Raw genomic sequence first — 17,672 nt, 5'->3', positions numbered from 1 at the left:
CCCCTAATATTCAGAGGCAACTCAAGGAGGGAAAGTTCAACAGACAAATCACTAGAGAATGTCAAAACTTCAGCTAGCGAACGTTATTGCAGCTATTTTTGGCTCAGCCTTTCTTCACAGGGCTTTTCCGTGCTGTGCGGAAGCTAAGGAACGTCGTTCCTGATGACTTGTGATGTGTGGTTTAGCCCTGGGGTTTTTCCTTGGTTAGTGTGTTCAGAGGAAGGCTGTGCTGCTGTAACCAGGACAACAAGATCACTTTCCCCCTAGCTGTTGTGTAAACGAAGGGTTTCTATCTCTGGCCAATGGGCACCATGCTGACAGTGACCCCCGTGTCAGGAGAGTAATGCTGATGTTAGCTCCTCATTGAGCCCCAGGAGGTCCCAGTCACCCATATGATACTCTGACACACAGACTCACCGCAGGAGACAAATGGCCCTACACACACACACAGACACACACACACACACACACACACACACTACACACTACCCTTCCAACCATAACTGTACATCACCACACACACACATATCCATCATGGTGTTTGTGTATTAAGAGCTTATTTCATTAGGTTTGTGTGTGTTTCGTGTTTCTGGGTGTATTGCTACTGTGTATCTGTTACTGAGCGTGTGAACTGTACGTGGGTGTGTGTTCACCCCTCTGGGAGGTGATGACGGGACGCAAGATGTCTCACTGGAGTCTCGCCTCCATCTTATGCAAGAGAGCGTTGAGGGAATCCAGCAACCAGAGCCTCAGGAGTTCAAAGCATGACCATTAGAGAGAGAGAGAATGTTTCCAGCCAGTCAGATCAGGGCTTTTCGGTCATTCATCCCACCCCCCTGCTGACCTCCACCTCTACTTGATACTGTGAGGACTGCGGGAGGCGTTACGTAAGGGCAGTCAGGAGGCTCTGGAGACCTGGCTATCACCCCGTCTTTGCCCATTCTGTACATACACACACACACACACACCTTCTTAGTCTGCGTCATCAGATCTCATTCCTCCACATTACTGTGGGGCCGTTAGTAAGTTACACTTAGTAGAGTGTATACTCTTAGTATTAATCTGGGATCCCTCTGCAGTTACAGCACTGATTATAACCCTACATGTGTACACACACACACACACACACACACACACACTGATGACACATTCCTAGTGGCGCCACCATTGTTGGGTCCCGTAGGTGGGTGGAGCAGTATGGGAATTGGATGAGTAGAGAGAGTCAAGGGCTGGATGGTGTTTTGGGGGGAAGAGGATTATTGAAATCACACTGGCATGACTCATGGAGGCACTGGGAGAGAGGGAGGGCAACATTTGCAAGAACAGATATTTAGGAGGTAACAGAAGATGGAGAGAGAGAGATCCACATGATGAAATGCTTCCTCTGAGGAGCGAGTAAAATAATCAAGGCTTTCAGCAATATCACAGTTATCTCTTCTCTCTTTCTCTCTCTCTCTCTCTCTCTCTCTCTCAAGGCTATATTTAAGCTGCTCCCTCACAGTCAGCATGCCCTCCTCCCATTCTCTGGCACAGGCTCTAATTTACCTCTTTCTTTCTCTCCTATTAAACGCTTGAGTTGTTTTTAGCTCTCCCACTGAAGGTTACCCCTACCCTCCCTCCCTCCCTCCCTCCCTCCCTCTCTCCTTCCTGCAGGCCTCACACTGTCAAACTTTTCTGGGTTGTGCTTTTTTGTTCTCATTAACAGTTCCTCACTTAGTTTCCTCTGTGTCTAGGGAGGGCTGTTCTAGTTTGTGCACACTTTTTTTAGCGGTAGAGTTTATCTTCCTCTGTGTCTGTGCAGGTCCCTCAGAGAGAATAGGCTGGGGAGGGGTGTGGTGGTGGGGGGGGGGGGGGTTGAGGAGGCCTGAAAACCACCAGAACCGTGCATTTTGGTTTTATAGCCTGTGGGTTCTGTGTCTCTTCCAAAGTCATTGATAAAGGACTTGTTGTATTGAGCTCTGTGTGTGTGTGTGTGTGTGTGTGTGTGTGTGTGTGTGTGTGTGTATACAGTATATGTTTTGAGGCTAAGCCCTTCTCTCTCTGGCATCCCCTCAGTCTGCTGTCCTCATTGTTCCCTGCCCAGTCTGTGTTCTCTGAGCGAGTGGGCCCGATGCCTGCTACTCCTTGGCAGCCAAACTGCTCCCTCCATCCCTATCTCCCTCTGTTCATACTCATCTGTTCCTTTTTTTCCCTTTTTCTGTTCTCCTTTTGTTCGCTCCCCCTCTTAATCTCTGGGATTTAGTGGTGGTGGTGGTGGTGGTGGTGGTGGTGGGGTACAGGGGTCAGAGTTATGCAACCCTGGATGGATATCCACAGACATACGGAGTCAGACAGGCTGAAACTATAAGGGGCCAGACTACTACTGTTACTACTACTGTTACTACTGTTAATATTTACTACTACTGTTAATTAACGCCTTGAGCAGAGGACAGCACTGTCAAAGAGCTATATGTCACAGTCCAGTGGTACAAGAGCAACACACACACACTACACTACACACACATACTACACAGTTTTAGCACCAGACTCATTGTCTTCCTATATGGTCTTGTGGGGCCAGAAACAGACAGGCTTGCATAAGGGCCATAGGTGGACACAGTGAGACAATGATGTAATGATGTGTGCAATGCAAACCCCATCTCTCTCTGTGGCTAGTCATCCAACTGCAGCATTTAGATCAACCCTTTATTGCTTCAGGAGCATTGAAATTGAAATTCTGGTTTTCCATACTGCGGCGGTTTAGCGTATGCCCTTGCACCAGTTCAGGTTGGTTGTGTATGTGTGTGCGCTACCTTTTTTTTGGAACGAGTTGCACCTTTTCACCTTGACCTCTCTCTGGCCCTGGTTCACCCTGCCTGTGTCCTTCTCCGAGGTGCATGACTAGCTGCTGGCGGCCAGCTCTGGCCTGGCCCAGACCCGAGAGCTCCTGACCTGGGCGGGGTCCCGTCCCCTGTAAAAAAAAGAAAAGAAAAAAGAGGCTCGCCGGGTCCGATTTCCCCCCTGGGGCGCAAGTCCCAGAGAGGTTTAAAGAGGGCGAGGAATGATGGAGGGATTAAAGGGAGGGAATGATTGGGGTTTGCCGCATGCTCTGTCACACATCCATCGCCTTTTACATCATCGCCCCAGATACCTCTCCTCTTCCCCCCCCCCCCTCCCACCCCCCCTGCCTGCTTACCCAGGCCTTTCACCCTCTGGTCCTCGCTACCCACCCCCATGGCTTGCCCCAGACGGGGCTTATACGGGCATGTTTCCATGCCAGGGGGGCTCTGTCGGCTGTTACTGCACCCTGCATTAGACACTGCTTCCACAAATCCACCATCTGTTGGATTTATGATTTTTTTTTTTTTTTTTGGCCAAAGCTTTTGTGTGACAAGGTTGTCATGTCAAAGTGGGTGTACATGGCCATACAGGCCCATACATGGCAGATCAGTGCAGTGTATCACTGTTTATCTATAAGTCAGGTCCTGCCTAGATTCAGAGATTGCATCGTCCTGTCGATAAATATGTCAACAGGTCAAACTCAATATGGAACTGGTCAGTCTGAAGGCTGTGAATGGAAGCGTACTAGACCTCGGACCTCGGGGGTTCCATATCTTTGCAATTGCACAGTGAATATGTGTCATTGATTTTGACCATAGAGGAGGGTGTATATATTGATGTTTTGAGCGTATGTACGTTATGAGATTGTGAAACTGTGCGTGGGCAGCTGTATGACTGTGTTTGTGTATCATCATCATCGTGTGAGTGTGAGTGTGAGTGTGTGTGTGTGAATGTGTGTGTGTGAATGATGTGTGATGTGTCCAGCGGAGGGAGTGTGTGTCTCCCCCCGTGCAGCAGGAGCCTCTGCAGTGTTCTACACACTGACGCAGACCATCGTCCCACTCACACACAAACTTGTCCTTGTACAGCATCACCGCGCTCTCACTCTGTCCCCACAGGCTGCAGCAAAACCTAATGGCCTCCGTCAACCACACACACACACACACACACACACACACACACACTCACACTCACACGCCGCATAGGCCTGCACGTCACCGCTACGTGACATTATTAACCAGTCACCTCCTCCACCTTCACACTGAAGACGTGGACTACATGCAGGAATAGCTGACTGCATCATCTCAGGAACCCTTCAGCCACAGACTTCTCCCACAGGACCACAACTCCAGAAGACAGTGTGACACACACACACACACACACACTCCCCATGCCCTGTGCAGATACAACACACTCCCAACACCCTCTCTCTCTCTCTTTCTCTCTCTCTCACTCCTTTTGCATTCACACACACGGCAACATTAGACTCTCATCATGAGCAGATATCCTTGGCGTAGGAGTGGGCCTCTGTGGCTAGATTATATATACACCATACTTCACCTCTATGGCTGATGCTCGCATGTGTTTTCAGCATATTGTAATGTGAGTGCTAGGTGTTAGCCGCTGTTGTAATTGATGTGAAATGGACCTGTCCTGGCTACAGATTGACAGCAGTTATTCCCCGGGCTCGGGGCTCAGCCAGGGCAGGAATAACCTCTTCCTTCTATTTTGGGGTCTTAGGTGTTTTAGGTGTCTCTCGGCTCTCATTTCCCAGGCTAATCAAAGCCGGTAGAAAAACCATTTGATCTCGGGCTGAGAGGACGTAATGGCTGAGGATGAATTACCTGTCCTGTGTTAACCTTGGTGTTAGAGGGGCCTCTCTTAGCCTAACAGGCGTGCGTGAGTGCGTGTGTGTGTGTGTGTGTGTGTGTGTGTGTGTTAGTTAGAGGGCAGGATAATACTATGATGCAGGATTGTAGTGTAGAGACATCTCTCCTGTCACTCAGCATGTTCCTAGGCTACAACTGGCCTGCCTCTCCCTCTTCTCAGATGAGATTGTGTGTGTGTGTTCTTACTGAGCCTACAGACAGACTGGCGTTTATAAGAGAAGTAGAGACTGGTTGGGTACTAACTTGTTCAGCTTTGTCACGGTTAGTTTGTCTGTTAGAGAGTGAAACACACGTCTGACGTTGTGGGTGTTATGTATCATACAGGATGATGCGCTCTCCCTGCCCAGTTCTCTCTGTGTGTGTGTGTGTCTGTGTGTGTGTGTCTGTGTGTGTCTGTCTGTCTTCTGGTATTTTTCCACTGTTTTTAAAAGGTGAGGTTGTGAGACGCTGTGTCCTTCGTTAGAGCAGCTCAGGTTGGCTGTGCTCTGTGTCAGGTCGCAGCCATCCTTTACCCCCCCCCCTCTCTCTCTCTCTCTCTCTCTCTCTCGCTCCTCCCCTTCCCTCCTTCCTTCCTTCCCAGCCCAGACACACTGCAGTTCTCTGCTCGGAAAATTCCACACTGCAGCAGAGCGATTAAGAGAGAGGGTGGCGATGGAGAGAGTGTGAGGGAGGGAGGGAGAGAGGGAGAGAGAGAGAGAGAGGGGAATACATGAGCAGTAAGTGATGAGGCTTGACTTTGTCACTACATCAAGAGGGAAATATTGACACTTTAATTGATGCTGTAGGGAAATGAGATGTTGAATGCTGATGGGGTCTGTGTGTGGGTCTGTGTGTGGGTGTGTGTGTGGGTGTGTGTGTGTGTGTGAGCCAGAGAAGACGGGAAAGCGAGTGATATTGAAAGTAGGACTGAAGGAAGGAGCAGGAGAGGCGGACAAGGATCCGGACTGTGATGGATATGAGAGAGAAATGATGTCTTTGTGACAAGTAGTAAGAGAGATGGTTAAACAGAGGAGGGAGAGAGACACTTGAGGAAGCGCAGGGAGAAAGAGAGGGAGGGAGAGAGAGAGGGAGCGAGAGAGAGAGAGGGAGCGAGAGAGAGAGAGGGAGGAGTGTAGTTTTTGCGCTGCAGGGCAACATTCTCTCTCTGGGCTCTGCAGAAACACGTGCACCCCTCTTCACGTGCACAGAGGACCAGTTTAACAGAGCAGCACACCCCACTGACACCGTTTATATACACACACACACACACACACACACACACAAGACTGCAGCCCGGCGCTCACCCCCAATCACACTCATACATATTCATGTGGTTGAAGATCTCACAGACGTGATCCTCACCTGCAGAGTTAAATGCCCACTCACTTCGTCGAAACACACACTCGCTACGAAAGTATGCCAAACTTCCACCCACATGCCTGCTGCCTATTCCACATCTCTAGGGATGCCTCAACCCCCTACAACAGTAGCTTACTCAGAATCACTGACATCAGACAGCAATATTGTGCATCTCTAGGCTATGCTACCATTGACAAACCTCAATTGACACACATGCAGTCACACAAACTTTGTGCTTGATGCTGACAAGTACGGACAGACTACACTTAGTCACCATTGGACACCAAGTGGCACACAGTGGCACAATGTGAGCATTGATTAGTCACACAGAGGATCAATCGGTTACTGATGACGCACTGCATTGCGGACACACACACACACACACACACACACATGCAGGTTTAGCGCAGAGGCGAGGATCCTGACACGTGAATGGGAGACTCGTGCTCCTCCTGGATCTGCTCAGTGAATTCAGTCCACATTTTCAGCAGCTTGTATGAATACTGAGGCTACGTCCTCTTCTCTCTGCTGAACACAGCTTTAACACGGCAACTCTCTCTGTCCTACACTGCAGGAGTGTGTGTGTGTGTGTGTGTGTGTGTACATGTACATATATTTGTGTGTACGTGTCTGGCAATGGTGTGTATGTGTTTGTGTGTGTGTTTGTGTATACACATACGTTTGTGTGTACGTGTCTGGCAATGTTGTGTGTGTGTGTGTGTGTGTGTGTGTGTGTGTACATGTACATATATTTGTGTGTACGTGTCTGGCAATGGTGTGTTTGTGTGTGTGTGTGTGTGTGTGTTTGTGTATACACATACGTTTGTGTGTACGTGTCTGGCAGTGTTGTGTGTGTGTGTGTGTGTGTGTCCGTGTCCTGTACTGCTTGCCCATAGATGTGAAACTGTCAGACCCCCTGGCCTCTCCCAGTGAATTATTCAGAATTCAGTTTCCATGTGAAACTTTACCGGCCAGGCTTAAGTAACAGCGTGCGTCTGGGCAGCATACATCACTCCTGTCCAACTGCGGCCATCTTTCCGTCTTGTCTGCCACACAGTTTTTGGCCAAGAACGAGGTCTGTCTGTCGCTCTGTCTCTTGCTTTGTCTGGTTTAGGTTGAGGTAGTTCGTGGGGGGGTTGTCGTCTTATCCCTCTGAGGTTTTAAAAGCAGAAGTAGTTGATTTGGGCTGTTGTTGACTAAAGCCCAGCCTGTTCCACACATTGCTACACACACACCAGCGGCCTGGGCACTCTTCCTTAGTAATAAATCCTGTGCTAATATATGTCGAAGTCGTGCGTAAAGGTGGGTATATATAGACCCTCTGATTATTTTACCCCTAGATGCAAGGTCTGTCGAGTTGGCATGTCAGTATTTCTGCCGCCCTCCACGTGACTCCATAGCGATTCTGAGCACCGGAATGCCAGGAGTGTGACCTCATGTTGGGATCAGGATGTGAACTCCTGAAAAACTCCTCTGGAGACTGTGAAATGATCCCACCTGTTCTCTCCTCTCCTCTCCCATTGTCTGTCGTTTTCCTAACCTAACCCCCCAGGAAAGCATATTGCAATACTTCTCTGTCCCCAACTAGCCTACAAGTAGGTCTGAACTGTTTCCCTGCAGAATCTTCCCAGGTGAAGGTCTTTAACCGAAACATTGCACTTCTTACATTGATTGATTGATTCACTTGCAAGCAGAGACTGTGTACAGGTGCCCCTTTTTTCTTATTTGTTCCCCTGCAGAATTGGTCATGTGGTGCCATCATGAGAGAGGATTGGACAGAGATATTGTAGCCAATAGGCTACTCACTACAGCCTTTTGTCAATCCCGTAGGGCCTAGTCATTGGCTAGAGAATTGTCTCTCCTTGTTTTCCAGGTCTTCATCAGTCTTCATCTACATAAGAGGCTATCAGGACAAAAGACACACAGTCTTACACAAGGCTTACTTTGACTTACTTACAGTAGCAGACAGCTACTCCGTCATTGTTCTGCGTAGGATGTGTTCTACACTTCGCCACATTATGTGGATCACCAGTACCCTGAGGGGAGACTGAGCACATGGCCTCTGCTCACACACACACACACACACACACACACACAGACAGACAGGACTGCACACACTTAAGACGACTCAGATCGGCTCACCCACATAAGACACGTGCTCACATAACCTTTGTCACAGAGTGTGTGGTCATGCCTTTTAAGGTAGTGACCATGAAAAGTGGCTTGGATATGATGGGTGTGACAGCAGAGTGACATTGGGGCTGGCTGAGTGTCCACTCTGGTATGGACCTACAGTGCCTTAGGAAAGTATTCAGACCCCTTCACTTGTTCCACATTTTGTTGTGTTATAGACTCAATTTAAAATGGATTAAATTAAAATAATCAATCCATACACAATACCCCAGAATGACAAAGCAAAAACAGGTTTTTAGAAATGTCAGTAGATTTATTAAAATTGAAATGCTGAAATAACTCATGTACATAAGTATTCAGACCCTTTGCTATGACACTCTTAAAATTAGCTAAAATGCAAAAATGTCATCAACAAATCACTCAATAAGTTGAATTGAGTCCACCTTAATGCAAGGATAATAGTTCATGTCATTTTGGAATTAATATCTTTGTTTTTATAGGGTCTCTGATTTGCATAGGAATCAATTACACTGAGAATCAATTCCTGAGACATGGAAACTCAAGTGTCTGCCTCTGACTTTGAGGATGTCCTCTTGGCCTAATGGTAGACATTTGGGTCTTCCATGTGGTAGACTCGGGTTTGAACCCTGCCCGTCACGCTGGGCTGGGCTGGGCTGTCCTAGGGTTACCCCAGGATCATACAGCAGAGCCCAGTCCTAGTAGAGAAGGACCAGCTGTGACCTGAGACATAACACATTTATGACCCAACGGGTTTGCTTACATTTTCTCTCCTCTTTCCCTTACTTTCTAGCTGGGTTAGATAGCCACGGTGTCGTGCCTAGTGAGTGCAAGTCAGACGCTAATTAGTGGAACGAGCTGTGTAACTAGGATCCGATGGAGGTGACATGATATGGAATTAGCTGACTGGTTCGGGAGTAATGAAGTGTGAGGGAGCGAGAGGCATAGTGTGTGCGTGTGTGTGTCTGGTTTTTCGTCAAATGTCAGTACAGTGCGGAGGGCCGTCTCAGTGTCTGTGAGGCGTGCTCCAGTGAGACGGCTCCAGACCCTCCTGTCACCACGCAGCCCGGGCCAGGGACGGGCACACGGCAGGCCAGGTGTCTGTCTGCTCCACAGGGTGTCCCACACAGGCATGCAAAGCAGCCCGCAATCCATTGCCTAACGCTCAACACACACACACACACACACACACACACACACACACACACGTTTGTCCTGCCATAAGGTTTGAGGAAGACGAGACTGTTGGAGAGGTCAGTCAAGTAGGCCTGTGTTTTTGAGTGTTGTGTTTTTGTGGAAGTGTGACCAGCTGTGTGTTTGTGTTGCTGAGTGTACCTTCTGTGAACTAACTTACTCTCAACCCCATGACATTGAGTTAGTTTGGATTCATTGGAGTATTTCATAATGCTGGAAACACACACACACACACACGTTCACTGATAAGTGAGGGAACTCCAAGAGCATATAACATCTGCTGAAAAAGACACAAACATGCTTACCCTTCTCTCCGGCCAACTAGAGGGAGGAGTTAGGGCTTTTACTTTTACAGATGATGTTTACTCCTTTCTCCAGGATGTTGAACAGAAGAGTGAAAGGTGTGTGTGGGTGGGTGGGTGTGGACAGAATAAGGACAGTCTGTGCTCATGACCTTCGCACCCAAGCAGGCTTCGCTTGCACTTTTCACCAGGTACCCAATCTGACAACTACACAGTTGTTTTCAAATACTCATACACACACACATACACACACAGCTGCAAAGCTAGACTAAGACTGGGGGAGGTGCAGTGTGAAAGCACTGTGCTAAGGCTGGATGCATGCGTGTGTGTGTGTGTGTGTGTGTGTGTGTGTGTGTGTGTGCGTGTGCGTGTGCGTGTGCAATATGCAAATAAAAAGAGATCTGATGTGTTATTCTTTTCGGCCTACTAGTGTAGAAAGATCAGACCACTTCCTCATATGCTGTGCAAAAATATCTACTAGGACTACAGTACATTAACCACACTAGCTTTACTCCTCAGAGTTAGTTCATACCTGTTAAATATGATTCTATCAAACTCACACCGTACTTTTGATGTAAAAATGTAAACCATTTTGGTAAGATCATGTAGATGAGCTTGGAAGGTTTTGTCACAAGGCTGTGTAGGTAACATATCTTACTTCTGTCTACATCTCTTGGACTGATCACAAAAAACACTGTACCAGCACCATTCCTTATCAAACCAAAAAAGATAAGAGGGTTCTGCAACATTTGATGTATTCACATGGAAAAAGAGATTTGTTTTGATCTGTTTGTAACTAAATACACACATGAGAAGCTCAACTGTATCGTTGTCCTCCATAATTTTCTTAATTAGAAAATATTCAACACTACAGTTCCAGTCCGTTAATTGCAGTTAAGTATCTTCATTTCCACTGTTGTCAGAACGGCAACCTATCCACACTTCACACTTCTCTATTTTTGTAATACAAATGTATTCACAAATTTAAAACTGGAAACATGAAACTCACCTGATGCAGAGAAATACTTTGTATCTTACCCACATGAGTACCACTTCCTGGTGGACGAGGTTAAGAAATGCCATGAGCAGGACCCCTTCCTGGTTCTGATGGTGCCAGTGGTGCCCCCAAACAGGGCAGCTTGTGATGCTGTCCGCAGTACTTGGGGCAATGAGAGCCTGGTACTGGGCAACGTGGTGCATCTGTTCTTCTTGCTGGCTCTGCCCAGTGGAGAGGGCAGAGAGAAGGTCCAGGAGGAGGTGCTGCAAGAGAGCAGAGAGCAGCAGGACCTGCTGCAGAGCGACTTCAGGGACAGCTACAAAAACCTGACCATCAAAACCATGGTGATGCTGGAGTGGCTGAGCTCCCGCTGCCCCAAAGCCTCCTACACCATGAAGATCAATTCAGACATGTTCCTCAACGTGCACAACCTGGTCAACATGCTGCTCAATGCGCCAAAGCACAACTACATGACCGGACTGGTAGCGAGGAGGGCCCCGGTTTTACAAGACCCCAGCTCTAAATGGTATCTTCCCAAGGAGGTATTTTCTGAGTCACTCTACCCACCTTACGCTTTAGGACTGGGCTACATCTTGTCCTTGGACCTCCCCATCAAGCTAGTGGAAGCGTCCAGGCAGGTTAAATCCATTTACATAGAGGACATCTATCTGGGCTTGTGTATGGAACATTTGGGCATCCCCCTACTGACCCACCCAATGTCAATCTGTTTCAGGATAACCCCACTTCAACCCAGAACAGCTGCTACTACAGCTCTGTCATCACAACCATCCTGAACACTCCACAACAGCTATTGGACGTATGGAGGGACCTGCAGAAACCCTGGCTGGCCTGCAGGCCAAATCTTACCATAAAGGTTGACATTTTGGCAATTCATTTTACTACTCACCCAGAGTCAGATGAACTCATCAATACCATTTTGTATGTCTCTGCGTGCAATTTGAAGGTAGTTACAGGCTCTCAATTGCTGCATTGCCAATTGTCTTAGCACAATCATTGGAAATCTACCGGAATAACTTCCCAGCTCCTCTCAACCAGGAAAATAGACCTTCTAACTACTCCAAATCTGGGTGCTATCAATGGTGCTCTCAATTCCTCAATAACAGAATGGCCCTGAGAATGGCCCTGTTGCGGTGGTTATGTATTCACAAAATCATAATATTCCTCTAACATGATTATTCACAGAATTTTGTTTTCATGATTTCCAGCCTGGCTTTAAGAGCCACAGGTATTCTTTCTTCCCAAATGTTACATTCACCATTCCACATTGAAGTAACACTCAGTTTTCCTGAGCACATGTAAAACTCATGCCGTCCTCTAAAGTTCTTTGGGTTTAGTGAGTGGAGAAAGTAGGCTGAAGCAGGGCTAGGGAATTTTGCCCAGCACTGCAGGACGACCTGCCTCTGCAGTTTGTAGTCCGTCCGGCCCACGCTGAGGCCACCTAGTGTTGGTATTTTTATTTCTTCAATGCCCTCAATCTTTGTAAGGGCAAAGGTATCACAAAAGTCAATTCCTGGGTTATATCCCAGAGGTCCACTAAAGTCCCATTTGACACCATAAAACACATCACTATCCGGTGAGTCGCAAATATGTCCAAGGGGGACATAGTCATCATATGGCCAGCCGGCAATGTTCACTCCAGGAGGTTTCTTTCTTAACAAATGGAGCTGTGGTATTCTTGAATAGGTGTAGGTCACTGGGTCAAACAAATCTTTGGGTCTTCCTTCACGATCCAAGTACTGCTGAAGCCTGAGAGTCATTGTTGAGAATCTAGACGATCCCGTCGTCGTCTGAGGAGGCAGAAGACTCACTGGTTTCCTCCTCCCAGTCAGGGGCAGGTTACCCTGGTTGCCCTCCAACTCTGTTGACCGCTATCAGCGCTGTCCCTGCTGTCACACTCATTTGCTTAATTGTACTCTGTACAAAGAGAGACCTCAAGAGTGGCATGATACAACAAAACATTATTCCCAGCACTGCAATCACTATCGCAATCAGAACTCCCATTTTTGCCAACATTGCCTCCCACTTTCCTAGGCTGTTTTCCAACCGATCTAATTTCCCAAAGTCTGTGCCTGCATTTTCTTTCACTTCCTGTCTTAAGTTTCTTAGTTTAGTCATCGCTCTGGTAAAACTCCCTGCAGGATCGGTATTATTCGGAATTAATGTACAGCACTGGTCCCTAAACATTCTGCACACCCCACCTTGAGCGGCCATCAGAAAATTGAGCGCCTGTCTGTTCTGCCATGTCATTTTACTTGTCTCTCGGACCTGCTCTCCTCGGGCTGACAAGGCATCATCTGTGAAGTTGATGAACCTCTGTTGATTGTAATAGATTGCGTTTATACAATCCACATTTTTCTTCATCGCGGGCCAGAGGAAAATCGATTCTAATCCTGCTATTTTTGGCAATCCCGTAGGCGCCACTATAATTTTTGTATGTCCCTTTTGCCTGGTTATATGGCGCTTCTGGCAGGGGTTGCTCCTCATTCCAGGGTACAATACGCCATGTGACGTGACAGTTCCCTTTAAATTTCCCCAGGTTTTTGGTGCCATTTGTTGTGTTGAGTGGTCTGTTGAAGCATTCAAACTCTTGTTTGTCTCCCTCTTTTTCCCATCTATCCTCACATCTATCTTCCTGCATTGTTCTCTAAAAGTCTGACTGTATTGATGATATCTGGCATTGCTTAAGATACTCAAACATTCCCCCAGGCTTGGCTGTCTCTCCCCTTCAGCTGGAAGCTGGGTCTCTGACCCTGATACCGCTTCTGTACCTGCTTCTTCATGTTCCTGTTCATCCTTCATGGTCTCACTCGTTTCTCCATCCTCATCCTCATCCCATTTTAGGGCACTACTCGGGACTCTGGTGCAGTGGTTCAGATGATACCAGGTTAGACTCGCTCTGACCTGTATTGCAGTGGGGGTGGCTCGAACTACCTCATAAGGTCCCTCTCTCCTTGGCTCGTTCCACTTCCTCCAGAAGACCCTGATGTACACCTGGTCCCTCGGTTTTATTGGATTGGGCAAGGCTGGCTCCGGCTCCGGCTGCCTGTTTTTCACCTGTGAATGTATAACTTTGTGTATCTCAGTTAATTGTTTCATGTGTTGCTTTAGTTCCATCTGGAACTCTTAGTGTTGGCACTGGCATGGGTCGACCCATAAGCATTTCATGCAGTGTTAAGTGTATGTTTCTGTTAGCCTGCATGTGGACGCTTATTAATGCAAGTGGCAGGCCATCTATCCAGTTAAGCTTTGTGCTGGCACATATCTTGTTCAGCTGTTTTGAGGGTTCTATTCATTATTTCTATCATCCCTTGTGATTGCGGATGGTAGACGCAGCCCAGTCTTTGTTTTATTCTTAACTGTTGTATGACTTGTCTGCTGATGGCATTGCTTCTACCCATCTGCTGAATCTATCTATGATATCAAGCATGGTATCTTTTCCCATTTACTTTTTTCATAATTTTCCACCTTTCCGGTGTGCCTGGCATTTAATGATGGCTAATCGCTTTGGTTTCATCATGGCCAACATTAATTCTTTGATCTGTTGAAAATGTTGTATGGGTGATCCATCACTTTTCAAAAACCCTCTCTGTTTCCATACTGCTCCAAACAGATGACAGACTCCATGCGCATATGCTGATATTTCTGAAATCTCCAACAGCTCTAGTTCAAATCCTAAATTTGGTTCTTTTGATTGGTAAGACCTGTGCTAGTGCCCTACCGTCAAGTCCGGGGACCCAGAGCTACACACATTTTCTAAAATAAAGCAGGAATACTGCTTACCTTGCTTTGTGGCCACTATTTGTGCAGTTCGTCCAGTCCGTCCTCGATGACCGTCCACCGTGCCCGTGCCTCTTTCCAATCCTGTTTGTGACGCCAAGATTATGTCGTGGAATTCTATGCTAAAATACTTTAAAATAAAATGTCAAAGACTAGAGCTGATGATTCCTCCAGAGACTTTTATTCCAAGTACCAAAGCCGAGGTGGTCCGCGGAGCATCCTGCCGTTTGCCCCTCGGAACACCATATTTATACAGTTTCCAATCCTTATCAGATTTAGGTTCCATCCCTAATATGTAAATCATTTACACCTTCTGGCTGTCGTCACCTCGTCACGGTTTGGTTTCCCCTCCCATTTCTAAAGTCAGTTATCAGGTTGTAACAATATTGGTGGCGAGCCCATCGTGATTATCTAAAAATATTACATCAACCCCCTGGTATTTCTTGGTACTGCTCCTGCTCTTAATCTCTGGGTATCTCTTGGTGTACTACTCCCTCCATATATCAACATGTTTCTTATGGAATGTTTATAATTTGGTTTTCTCAGTTCCTCATAACTCACTCTTGGCCTCTTTGTCCTGTCCTTACTTGTTATGTTCTTTCTTTATTTGCTATGGATATTACCCATATATGTTTGACCAGAAGTTAAAGCCTTTGGGTATCCCTATTTCTATAATGAAAGATGGTTGAGAAATGTGTTTCTGACATAATCTCCCAAAAATTCATTTGGCACACAATTTGATGTTCTGATGAATTTCACATGTTGGTCCTTTTACATAGAACTGCTGCTCATGCAATGCCATGTCATAGAAGTTAATTTTGGACCACTTCTCTGGTGTGTGTGTGTGTGTGTGTGTGTGTGTGTACCTACCCTACCTCTGGGTCGAGAGAGACTTGCCATGTGTGCGTGTGCCTGCCTGCGAATATTTAAATGTTGAATGTTTTGGAGTACTGGGGAGTCTTTCTGGATTTTGGCAGCCATAGCCCCTGTGGCTCCACGTGACATCCTGTAATACACGTGCTGTTTAGGAGCTGTACTGTTGTCATAACTCTCCCTCTCTCTCTCTCTCTCTGGCAGGCGTGCTGTGTCATATGGAACTCATTAATGTACAGTGAGCTGCAAGGGAGAATGGCCTACACATAGACAGAGTGCATAGACTGTAATGGCACTTTGACGTGGTATGCTTTGATGAAGGTCTTTCAATAAATGTAAATGTTGCATTGATCCTGAGTGTGCAGAGACGTCCTTCTTTGACACTGTTTCTCTTCATCTCCTGCACCTCAGCTACAGTCTGGGTGTGATTCAGTCTCCTCTTAGTTTTAAAATAGTATGCTTGTACCTGTACCTATAAGTAGTTAACTAGGCTAAGCCTCAGGTCAGCATAACCTACATGCACTGTTGCAAAAGGTGGTGTAATAGATAGAACACATAAGAGTCACATACAGTAGGTCAACTTAAGTTGAGAAGCATGAGGGTGAATTTGATTTGATCTAGAATGTCAGCTTGGTATGGTAAGTTGTTTTGATGTTTCTCCTCCGAGCCTCTTAATCCCGTGGCTGTATCTGTGAGCCTGTCTCCTCACTGCTGCTCAGTCCCCCAGCCCCAGGCCTGGAGAGTACCCCAGGGAACGTGATATGGGGGCCTTGAGCTCACGTTTCAGAGAGAGAGAGAGAGAGAGAGAGAGAGAGAGAGAAAAGTAGGCTATGGGTTTAGAAACTTTGTTTTTCCTGTTCTGTCTCTCTCAGGCCCTCCCTCTCCCCGCCCACCCCATGCGTCTTTTAAAGCTTACAGTACCACATGTTAAGTCAATATTTGAGTCCATTTGATTGCGGGGGGGAAGTGTGGTATTATGGGTGGCAGGCCATGTTGTTCTCGTTGGTGTTTATAGAACCCGTAAGCACAAGAAGAGAATTATTATTTTCTATGTGTAAAGAGTCCGTCACACCAACACTAACCACTTGTAATGTGTGTTGTGTGCTGTTTTGCAGACCCCTACAGAGAGCGAGAGAAGAGAAGCAGAAAGAGGAGACAGAGTGGTTCTGACCGGTGCCTATTGTGGCTGAGAAGTGGAACTGAATGTCCAGTTCATTTGGATATAAGTATGTAGTCCAACAGGGGGTTTGCATATCAATGAGGAGAGACACTTTTGATTTATCCCTATTTGAGGCTAGTTTCCTTTTGGATGTGTGTGTTGTGTATACGTGTGTCTCGTGTGTTTGTGTGTGGGGCTGTGTGTGCGGCTGTGTGGGTGTGTGTTGGAGGGGGGGGGGGGTAGGGGGGGGGGGTGGTAAGCACCTGCCCTATTGTCCTGCCATTCACAAAGTGCCCTCCTGGATGGTGTTTTTTTTTATGTATAATAAATGGTTGTCAGTGCTGGATAAGCCCACGCATCACTCCCACCTGTTGTCCGCATAACACCCCTGTCCATCCGTTATGCCCTTCTTTGGGAAACTTCCGTAAGTCTGCTATCTGGACGAGAGAGAGAGAGAGAGAGAGAGAAAGAGAGAGAGAGAAAGAGAGAGTCACGTTTGTGCCGGGAGCCCTGCTGGGAGCCCTGCTGGGAGCCCTGCTGAGTGTAGGCTTTCAAAGCAGTTCCCCTCTAGCTCTACTGGGGATCTCTCTCTCTTTCTTTCTGCAGAGGGTACGAGGGTGGAAAGATGGGGCAGAGGGCATATGCAGAGCGGTTGCGATACGGGGGGGGTAGTGTTTGTTGAATGTTGAAGGCCCTGTTACCACTGTGGCGATAGTCGATTTCACACACACACACCCACTTGCCGGACCCCTGTAACTGACACCCATGTGAATACCCTTTGACCTCAGTAGGATGTGGAGGCATCTGGCCAGGCAGGATGTGGGGCAGGTAGACGGCCGGTGTGTGTGTGTGAGTGTCCGGGACGCAGTGTGTGTTTTGGGAGTAGGTTAAGTACTTCATGGACAGAGTCCAAAACTAGGGTTAGAAGCACACTGCCCCCACCTCCCAGTCCTGGGGTTCTGACAAGTGTGACCTCCTTTTCAGGGGGGTGTGAGGACAGGGTATTGCACAAGCCATGCTGTCATTTATGCAGTTGTGTGGGCGGGGTAGGGGAGTGGTTAAGGGGGCAATTGGCATTGTGTAGGTGTGTGAAAGTGTGTCAGGAGAACTAAGACTGACTCATGGACTATATATAGGCAGTGGGATCTGGA

General features: G+C 47.3%; 1 pseudogene across 1 annotated transcript in view; it reads left to right on the top strand.

Annotated features, from left to right (window-relative positions):
* The window catches only part of LOC310803045 (beta-1,3-galactosyltransferase 2-like), a 20,136-nt pseudogene extending 3,604 nt beyond the window's left edge, over positions 1-16,532 (top strand). Inside the window, exons 3-5 of the transcript in view lie at positions 2,243-2,281; positions 10,713-11,546; positions 16,478-16,532. The product of the transcript in view is annotated as a beta-1,3-galactosyltransferase 2-like (transcript). The remainder of the gene's footprint in view (positions 1-2,242; positions 2,282-10,712; positions 11,547-16,477) is intronic.
* The last annotated feature ends 1,140 nt before the right edge of the window (positions 16,533-17,672 follow it).

Source organism: Argentina silus (assembly GCF_951799395.1).
Source record: "Argentina silus genome assembly, chromosome: 4".
NCBI classification, from domain to species: Eukaryota; Metazoa; Chordata; class Actinopteri; order Argentiniformes; family Argentinidae; genus Argentina; species Argentina silus.
The sequence above is the reverse complement of the archived record's forward strand: the minus strand, read 5'-3'. Positions and strand labels throughout refer to the sequence as shown.